Source organism: Symsagittifera roscoffensis, chromosome 10, assembly GCF_963678635.1.
Source record: "Symsagittifera roscoffensis chromosome 10, txSymRosc1.1, whole genome shotgun sequence".
NCBI classification, from domain to species: domain Eukaryota; kingdom Metazoa; phylum Xenacoelomorpha; order Acoela; family Convolutidae; genus Symsagittifera; species Symsagittifera roscoffensis.
The window spans coordinates 5,020,004-5,030,319 of record NC_087071.1 but is presented as its reverse complement, the minus strand read 5'-3'; the positions used below and the strand labels follow the sequence as shown (position 1 = coordinate 5,030,319).

The window sequence follows — 10,316 nt, the reverse complement described above, 5'->3', positions numbered from 1 at the left end:
CCCATTTAATGTACTATAAATGATTTGTGTAATTAAATGGGCTATCGTAAATCGTTTTTTTTTTAAATTTTAATTAAATAAAAATCGATTTAAATCGACTTCAATTTAAAATTTTTCAGTGCGGGCAGCACTCAACTTTCCTTTAAAAAAACTACCCCTGTTGAAACTCTTTATTTCAAAAAACGTGAATATATTGCCTGAAGATATTAAAGATTTAGATAACTATCTTGAGTGTATTTTCAGTGGTTGGATCTTCTGTGAGTGGTTCGAATGTGAAGTCTATGAATGAGGAGTCAAGGGCAGACGAAGCAAGTCAGTCACGCAGTTCAAGTAGTAAGTAAGTAATTTCAAAACTAATTAGTAGTAATTTCAACTAAAGTAAATAATTTCAACGAACATTAAGCATTGAAATACAAGGATTGAAAAAAAACCACAAATATGTTTTTGAGCATTTTTGAATTTCGACTGTTAATAAGTATTTAGAGATTAATTATGGTTCCAGGAATGTTCTCTTTTAGATCGACCAAATTTATTTTCCGAGCTCTTCCTCAACACTATAAAAACAATCTTTTGACTAACAAAAAGTTCTGCGCTGCAGGCAGTTTTTTGGATGGGGATGTCAAATCCCTGATAGTGGGGGGGGGGCGCCTTCCGCCCCTTTAAATCGCTCCTGTGTGGTTCTGAGACTTTTCAAGAAAATTATTTTTTTTTGAAAACTATCTCGTGTTCCAATTGCATGCTCAAGATTATGTTAAAAATTACTGCTAGATTTTAAGCCGTTCTGAATATTATTTTGAGACAACTTTTTGATTTCTAGGTAAAATTGTGAAATTACGAGTAGCGCGATTTGTGAGTTTAATGCGCTACAGAAGGTAAATTCGAAATCTATCTTTCTCTTTGAGTTTCTTGAGGGTACTAGAGTGCTATTTGCCGGACTAGTACCCTTGATTTTGTAAACTTTGCTCTCAAGCAGAAATGGTAATTTTGCTTCAAACTATTTTGTAACTGCATCTAAAAAAAATTCGAAATTTTATTCAAAAAACAGACTATTTATATCAGAAAAAGACATTTAACTTCAAAATAATCTAGTTTGTTTTGTTTAAAATTTGTTCGTTAAACTGAATCTAATCTTTTTGAGTGAAATTTGTTCGTTAAGATGATTCTAATCAAATTTATTTAATAATTTTTTCAAACTAATTTTTTTTGTGTGCTATAGGAAGTCTCAATGGAAGTTCGAGAAAACAGAAAAAGTCAAAATCGAGCAGAAGAGACAAAGATCCGAAGTTTCTGTAGCGGGCGATACCATGTGATTCACCTGGTTTTATCGAAACGAAATGAATGCAACCAAAATAGTACCAAGCCACCAAAGTGTTTCTCATTTCCTTTTGTGTAGATATTAGTTCCTACAAACGCTTGCTACGAAGTTATATTTTATTTCTTTTTTCAAGAAAAAATAATAAACATTTGAGACCATATTTTTTATTTCCAGCAACTCAGAACATACACAAACAATAATGGTTCCTGTACTGAGTAAAATTGTTATGGATGGGATCTGATTTTCCTTCCCGGGTTGAAGTTGCATTGCAATTCAGAAATGCATCACAGTTTTGTCATCGTTTGACATATATAAAGCCTCAGGTTTAACTATAATTTAACTACAGTGCTGATTTAAATTAAAATAAAAAACTAAAGAAATTTTATATGAAGAGGTAATTTTTAACTTTTTTTAATGAACTCAAAGTTACGCCTAGAAACCGGGTCAATTGCCGAGCAACTACATTTAGCCTTTTTGCAGTTCAAAAAAGTTAATAGGTTATAGTTTTTCACCTTTGGTATGAAACAAAACTTTTTTCTAACCAAAAAATATTATTTCACCTTTATTATTTCAGTTTATACCTCATTCAAACTTTGTTGAGCTTGTTCTTGAAGGTTTATCTCTGATTGATAGGGTTCAGTATTGGCTGTGTTGGATCCTTGTCGAATGTTGAAACTTGCTGTGCATCCACTTTTTTCGGTTTGTAATTTTCAGGTAATACAAAATCGATTTAGAAGTAATCTGATTTTTTGATGTGCCCTTCGCTCTGGAAGGGTTTCTATGAGTCATTAGTACTCGTTGGAGAATGACAAAGCCATTGCTCTTTCCGCTAGTCCATTTGCTCGTGGGTGGTAGATTGGTGATACCATTTTGGCGAATTCCTTGAAATTTACATGATGCTATGAAGTCATCGCTCAATAAACCGGGTCCATTCTCAGTACTAGATATTATGGTATTCCAAATCTCGCAAAGACTGCTGGTAGACACATTTGGTCTTTAGATTAGCTCTGTCATTGGTTGGCATTGAACAATTTGATTTCTCGCAATTTGATGTGCGCCCAGTCCATAACAATTCTTCCAAAACATCTGCTTCCGGCCACTTGGAAACTGTTTTCCCAAGCTATGGTCTGCTCTTCTGACAGATCTCGCAACTTGAGACATGCCAGATCTCTAAGCAGCCAAATTCAGAGCCGTTTCTGTTGCTCGCCTTGTGGGGATCGTCCATAAATTGTTCCTGAACCTCGGCCTGTTAGAAGGTACAACACCTCTTAAGATGATGCCTTCTCGTTTTTTCAGTGTTTCTACTTCTTCCTTGAAGTGTGATTCAGCTTCTGAGCCTTTTCTCCAATCTCATGGATGTCTTGACATATTCGATTCGATTGCAAATCGCTTTTGATGATTATTCATTTACTGCCGCCATACACTTTTCGTATTGGTCGCGTGATGTTCCGTAGACAAGCAGGCAGCCTTGGAAGACAACCACGCTTATGATTCTTTTGTGTGGTTTCTCGATGCAGTATTGAAAGCTCGAGGAAGAGTTTTCTTATCCTTGAGAGAGTCGAGAGAGACATCTCGATAGGCCGCTGTTGGGTGTTAAATATGCTCATTTATTTTGCTTCATCATCAAGTTCGATTTGCTCGTAACTCTCTGAGAAGTCTTTTTCAAAGGATTGGGCTCCATATAAGTTGTGGAAAATTATCGCGGTGACGGGTGAGGGGTACTCTTACGTCTTTGAATTGATATTTTTAATCAATACGAAATCGGAGATGACCATTTTCTTTCTCTGCCACTCAAATGGTGATGCTTCGGAATGCACTGGCTGGAGGCCTCCCTGTCTGACCCTGTCATAAGGCTTTGCATCGGTAACAATAATTGCTTTCTTGCAGAAAATTGGTTGGACCTAAGCTTAGTTTCACCTGGGCCTTTTATCTTTCCACTGTCGACAATGTCCCTGAGAGCCTATGTACCGAGTATTTGGTTGGTAACAGATTGCCTCCAAAGAGTCTGAAATCCTTGTTCGACCGAATAACTGCCAATGGTAGCTTTGAGTAGATTCAATGTTCACAAATTGGTCTTCAATTGAATTAGAAATTGTGTTCATCGCATGCTTCTAGAGTCTGAGCAGTTCCATCTAGAGTAGGTTTTCCGAACTTCTCCGTGATGCTGGACAACGCACTGTTGCATCAGCACCTGTGTCAGCTTACAGTTTAAAGTCAGTGCCATCAATGACGGCACTTTCATATGCAGCGGCCATGCCGATGAGATTTGATGCTAAAAAGGTTTCTTCTTCAGTGCCGTTCTCGGAGCCCTTTTTATTTCTCCCTCTGAAAACTGACCCCCATCAGCCTGATTACTTACTCTCTTATTAAATCTATTTTTGCCGATGTTGTTGTTGCTTAACCTACTTCAAAACTTTTTTGCAAAGATGAGTTACATTACTCACCCGATGGCAGACCAGATTTATCACCATGCTGTTTTCTTCAACGGAACGAACATTCCAAATTTTGCCATTGCAGGCCTTATAATTTCTGTTTTTTTTTGAGGTTTGACTTAGAATGATAAGCAATTTCTTTTTTAAAATCACCCTTACAATTCTCAGCAAAATAATGTGCTTGATCGCTTAACTGTAATTTGGGTTGCAAATCAATTGGATATATGTCTGTTTTAACTCAACTTAAGAATAACAAAGTCAATAGAATTGTCAATGAAAACTTGGCTAGTTCTGCAATGATCACATGTTCACTGAGTCTGCTGTAGTCAAAACAAGCCTCCTCAACTTCATGATTGCTTGCAGTCCACTTTGACTGAGGAACAAAACTCGACGTTTGAAGATGCGCGTTCGTTTCCTCTCCAGCTTTGTCAACTTTCTCTAGGCGTGCTCTCTTAGAGAAACCAATCTGCCAGAGACTTGCCTTGTAGATTTTCGAAGAAGCTACTGAACTTCTAATTTTAATCATCTCAAGTTTCCCGTCTGAACATTACTGTTATAGATCTGTGCAAGATGACTCATTTTTTTGATGACTCAATTAAAGTTATTTGGTATTTGTAGTTGTTATCAGTGGGAAATGTTAAAACACGTAGTTACAAGATTTGTAATTACGGATAAATTTCCTTTTTATTCGCAAGTTTCCTTCTATGCTAACTTTTTCGAAAAATTTTCAGAAGTTTTACTAAAGCATTCATGGATACGATTGATTAGAAGCATGCTAATTTATCATAGTGACACATTGTGATAATTGGTTAATTCAACTGATAATAAAAAAACAGCGATAAATACGAAATTGTTTCTGAACCAATTTAACACGCTTCAACAGATCAGGTAATTTCATATATTTATTCTCTTTAGGTTTGAAACTTAGGTTTTTAATCCAATGGTTTCTCAGATAATACAGTGAGCGGAGGAAAAAGAGCCCTTTTTGTCTGCCTGTAAAAATCACTATTGTTTCACATATGCAAAAGTATACAACCAGTACTGTAAAACTACTGTTCAAATGCCATAATAGCCTTGATATGTGATGAAATTGAGTCAACACTGATTTTATAACCAATGATCCTTACCAACGTTCAACCAATCTATCCAAGGATACAAATAATACTTTGATAAAACTCGATCAATGGATTTGTAAGAAATCTTTTGCTATAAGACAACATAAGGAACAAAAAACTTTAAAAAACTTTGAACCGATTTTAAGTTGTGAGAGATGCACGGCTTGTCTAGCGTTTTGCATTTTTTGTTAATTTCCACCAAAGTTTAAACTGTTTTCACCAAAATTTACTCTGTTTCCAACAAACTTGACTTCTACAATACTATCCTATTTTCAATTTTTTTGGCAATAAAACTGCCTTCTTACAATTTTTATCAAATTTTTGAGGTTTGAAACACTTAAATGACTGTTTTACATAGTCACGATACGTAACAAAACTTAAATTTTCATCTTTGGGAAAAAACGTTGAATTTACCACAATTTGCGGTCAGTTTTTTGCAAAACTATAAAACTGGTATTAAAACAGATTACTTCGCACCTTAAAAAAAATTGTCTTCTATGGGTTCAAACTCGTTATCACCGGATAATCACCTCTGGTAAACACCAAAATTATCAGTACTCGTGCAGGACAAAAACAAAGAATCCGAAAAAAAAACAGCTTTGTAACACTGTTCTAGTGCTGTGACAGTACAACTTTTTTTTTGTTTCTTTTCCTTTTTATTCTGCAAGAGCTTTGCAAAGAATAAAAACTCTGGGTTTATTTTGAAAGAGTACTGAGTTTAATTGACCCAACAATCCGGGAAACCTATAGTGCAGCTCGAAATGCTTAGCTAATTTCTTTGAATTTTTCATTTTTTGAAAGTTGCTGTTTTCACGACCCTTTCCACGCGCAGACAAAAATTGCGTTTTTTTGTGCTTTATAGCAATATGATGCAAACACTAAGATAACCAGCGCAAATTTAAGCGTTTTTTTTATATTGATACATGCCAAAAGAACACTTTTTTTTCAAAAAAGCTTTTCTGGATTTTTTTTTCAATTTTTCCAAATAAACGAGCAGTGTTGTTGTCTTGTTGCTCCGACCAGTTCACGAAGTGGAGGTAAGGATCCAAGCCGCGGTGCGAATTTTTCCAACCAATTTTGACAGTTATAAAAACAATATAGAAGCACATATGGGGTATCAAAAAAAAACGTAATGTTAGTGATTGAGGTTTTCAAAATATCTCTTAGTCTGGAGAAAAATTTTGGTCGCCTACAATTTGTCAGACCAAGTAACTCAAAAATGACAGATATTGAGCGACAAAATACTGAACTGTCAGTTAATTTCCAGTACACATTAAACATTTTTATTGCTTTTTTCAATCATTTTGCTGCACATTTCGACAAAAAAAAATCGAAAAAACGGTTCTTTTTTTTTATTTTTAAAGTTTGCTCTGTGATTCAGGAAGTTCGACTCAAGGAGAATGCTGTTAAAACGTGTAATGCAATGTCATTAAGGATTCTTGTGAACAGCAACAGCTTTTTGGATAAGATAAAAGACAGCAAATAATGATGATTTGTTAAAAACATTAGTTGAAAAATCAAACTTAAACTGATAATTTCCATGAAAATAAACTTATTTCCAATATTTTTGAAAACTACCAATGTTTGCTCTTGAAAAATTGCAAACTTACAACTTTTTTACCTAGAAAAAATGTGCAGCGAAAAACCCTAGAGATCTATTCTCCCACCAACTGTCAGTTCCAGAAACCTTTTCAGTTGAGTTTTTGGTTACAAAACTTGGTGGATTTGAAATGCATGGAAAGAACGCTTTCCATCACCTGGAATTCATATCGAGCGCTAAAACAACAGACTAGACTAGTGATATCAAGAAAGCGAGCTCTAAAACAGTTCACAACGAGCTTCTAAGCATATCATAGGAGGTCTATAAACAAAACTTAAAGCAAGCTCTAGAACAATAAACTATGAATATCCTTAACCATCTAACTTTACTGGAATTGCAGGATAGTTAAAGAAGTATAGAAAGCGCATATGCTTAACCAGTGAAATAGGTCTCTTAGATGTAGTTATTTTTTAGGTATCATACGAATGAAAAGTAAAAATATTTGAAAGTAGTCAATTTTTGCGCGTATTTTTCAAATTAAATGCGGGATGTTAAAATTTAATGTTTTCTGAAACTAATTTAAAGTCAAATTTTCATGAGGGTTGCGATTCTGCTGGTTTAGGTTTATACTTTAAATCATTTTAATTTATCAAAATCAAAATTCAGCTGGAAACTCATACCATCGAAACTAATTTAGGGATAAATAGACAAGATTGCGAGGAAAATATCATCGCGTAAAGCAACAGAAAATCGGAAACTAGATCAGTATTTTGGCCACACTGTTTGTTTGGTTTTATTTAACACGTATCAAAAATTGTGCGCATTAATGTTTTCGTAAGGTTGCTAGCGAGTTTATGTCTCGAAGCCAAATTGTTCTTATCTCATCCTCTTTCAATAATGTTGGCTGTACCTAAAAGTTTATCTCTGCTTTTTTCTGGAAAAGAATTGAAACAACTTTTTTAAAAAAAAAAACTTGTTCCGACTTTCCTAACGAAAATAACGGCATATTTGTGCTCGGCGTGGGTTTTTTTTTCTCCAGGAAAATTTCGACTTTTTAACGAGTCATTTTTGACAGAATTTTTAATATCATTCAACAAGTATTGATGACTTGAGCTTAAATTTGAAAAGACATTTCACCTGTGATCATTTTTCGTTAGTTTTCCATCAATTTGGGACAATTAACGCGCGATATATTTTGCGCTATTAACGCGCATAAGCTGGGATTCGATCAGTCTTAGAAATCGATCCAAATTGGCAGAAGGAAGCTTATTTGCCATAATTGATTTGATACTAGGAGCAAAATTCATAACTTTGTACTTCTTATGACGTGTGGGGGATGATTTTCACAAAAAAAAGTCAGTTTTAAAAAAAATGCTTCAGGGTTCCAACTGGGATATCATATCAAACATTTTATCAGTCGTTATCGGAATTAACGAGGAAATTTTTAAATCTAGAGAAAAACTTGTCTGATTGTCTTGTATTTTACATCAGATGACCCTAAATTTTCGAAATACCTGCGATGAAATACTGAAATAAGAAATTAATTTTACCGCAGATGTAAAGTTACTTCAGCCATTGATTCCAACTCGTTTTTGCATTATTTATTTAATTGAATATATTTTTTTGGAAAACAAAGGTAAAATCGAAAACTGTTAATATATTGTTTACTTTTCCATATTATTCTAATTAAATTTGTATTTGATCATTTTTTGTCGTCAAGGATTGTTTTTTCCCACAAGTCAATCAAAAGCTTAAACTTATTTTATTTGCTACAAAATTTTTTTTCCGCAATGTCATTTAAAAGAACCAAATAGTTCAACTTTAAAGAGATAGGCCGCAAAGTATTTCTCTTAATTATTTCTGAAAATAAGTGGTTAATGTCAACATTTTAATTCAGCAGAGAGTCATATTCAGCTGTGAAATGATAGCATAACATAAATTGCAATGACGACATAGCTATGAAAGACATATCACATAAAGCATTGGTGAAACCGGTATGAAATCCAGTAATTCGGCCATGCTGTTTGGTTGATTCAATTTCAGAAGTATCCAAATGCCCGAATGATTTTGAGATCCCTTTTGTCCTTGTCAGAAACATTTCTAGTGAATCGATTTCTTGAAGCATGTCTGTTTTTCTACCCCCATGAATGGGCGTCTGGCCTTTTGTTAATATTGGCTCGTCCTAATTGTTTCTCCCTATATTCCCTGGAAGTTACCCGGAAAAGCCACTCTGATGAGTCCTCCTCGTTTTCGAGTGACGCCCAGTTTGGAGTTGGATTTTTTTCTTGGAGATATCCGACTGCTGAAAAAGAAACAAATTTTAATCATAACATAAAAAATTAGCTGAATTAAAGGTGAAAAATGTTGAGATATTAGAGCGTTAGAATACACTGTAATCGGGCTCTTTTTCACTCAAATTTACGATGAAAGATATGAAAACCAAATATGTTAAATATTGTTAGTTCGACAACGTTTTATGACAACGTTAAAGTAGTTTTTTAATTTGAAATCGAAAGGTGGGGGTAGGGGGGTGGAAAAGGGTCGACTTTTTTTCGCTTTTTTCGAATAATTCTCTTCCAGGTTTCCTCTCTACGTTTGACTATTTTTCATGGTTGTGATTGTGAGAACGTTTCTGCCGAATACCCAAAAATGTCTCGGCGATTAGAGGACTCAATCTAATTTTAAGTCGAGCCGCCGTCTCTTTCCCCCCCCCCAAGTGATATTCACTTTTGAAAAGCTCTTTTAACATTGTCAAAATGCAATGAAGCTTGGCTTGGTGAGCAAACTAAAAATTGTGAACTTATTTAATCTAGAAAATTTGAATGACAGGGGAAGTGTAAAAAATACGAACTATCTTTCGGCGGAGAGGTCGTTGGTTTTTTCTACTGTCTATGAATTAGTTTTTTTGCTAACTTTACAACAATCAGTTGCAATTTTTTGTGATTAAAACTAGAATCAGGTGTGCTTCTAGGATTTTTTTGAGAGGGCGGATTTTTAAAAAATATCGAAAATTTTGTCGACTTTTTTAGGTCGACCAAATTGATATCCCGAGCTCTCCGAAGATACTTAAAAGTTTTTTTGGCCAATTTTTTTGTGTCGCAGGCAAAATTTTGAAAAAAAAACGGCCAAAACGTTTTAAATTTTTTTTTTCGAATTTTTTTACCAAAAACTTGTTTTTTCGGCGCGCTTCCTTCTAAAGGTTAGTACTTATTGGCGCCTTAAGAAAAATTTTAGACTAGGATAGATTTTAGCCTAAATTTTAGCCCTTAGGGTCCGTCAGCCAAAAATGGATATCTCAAAATAGTTCAAAGGGGGACCCTTTGGGTCGGCAGGGGATCAAATCACTGAGAAAAAGGCGTCCGTACGACCCCCCCCGCCCCCCTTGAAGCTGCAACTAGAACATTAAATCTTCTTATAATGATGAAAACTAATTAGTTACCTTGAAATGGCAGTAATCCGAAGATACCACTTGCAAAAATGATTCGATTCTTGTCAAATTCAAAGCCTGAGTTTTGTTCCATTGTTGACCTTGAACACTCGGCTCGGAGAAACCAAACAAAAAATAATAAAATAAAGATGTTGACTTTTTTATTTGAAGTTTCTACCATTTTCAGTTTTATCAAAGCAAAGATTTGGAGACAAACTGCTCTTTATGATGTCTACTACTTCAAAAAGCATATAATTGAAAACTGACATTTTATGATTAAAGAGAAAACAAAAATATATATGGTGTATTTATTACTCAATTGACAACCTTTTTTGGCAACAAAAAATTTATTTCCCCTTAAGTTAACCACCAAAGTTATCTCAGACATAAAAAAACTGCCATAAATTAGACTTTCATCGCAAAATTAAATTGCCGCCAGTAAGTTATTGGCAGCCGTTTCCCAATCAGGAATAGAAAATTATTTTTA

At 34.5% G+C, this 10,316-nt stretch overlaps 1 long non-coding RNA gene across 1 annotated transcript; it reads right to left on the bottom strand.

The window, feature by feature from the left end:
• Positions 1-8,276: 8,276 nt before the first annotated feature.
• Positions 8,277-10,067, bottom strand: LOC134855579 (uncharacterized). The gene is made up of 2 exons (XR_010164509.1): positions 9,842-10,067; positions 8,277-8,704 (listed from the first exon to the last, which is right to left on the bottom strand). It is a non-coding gene; the product is annotated as an uncharacterized LOC134855579 (long non-coding RNA).
• Positions 10,068-10,316: the final 249 nt, after the last annotated feature.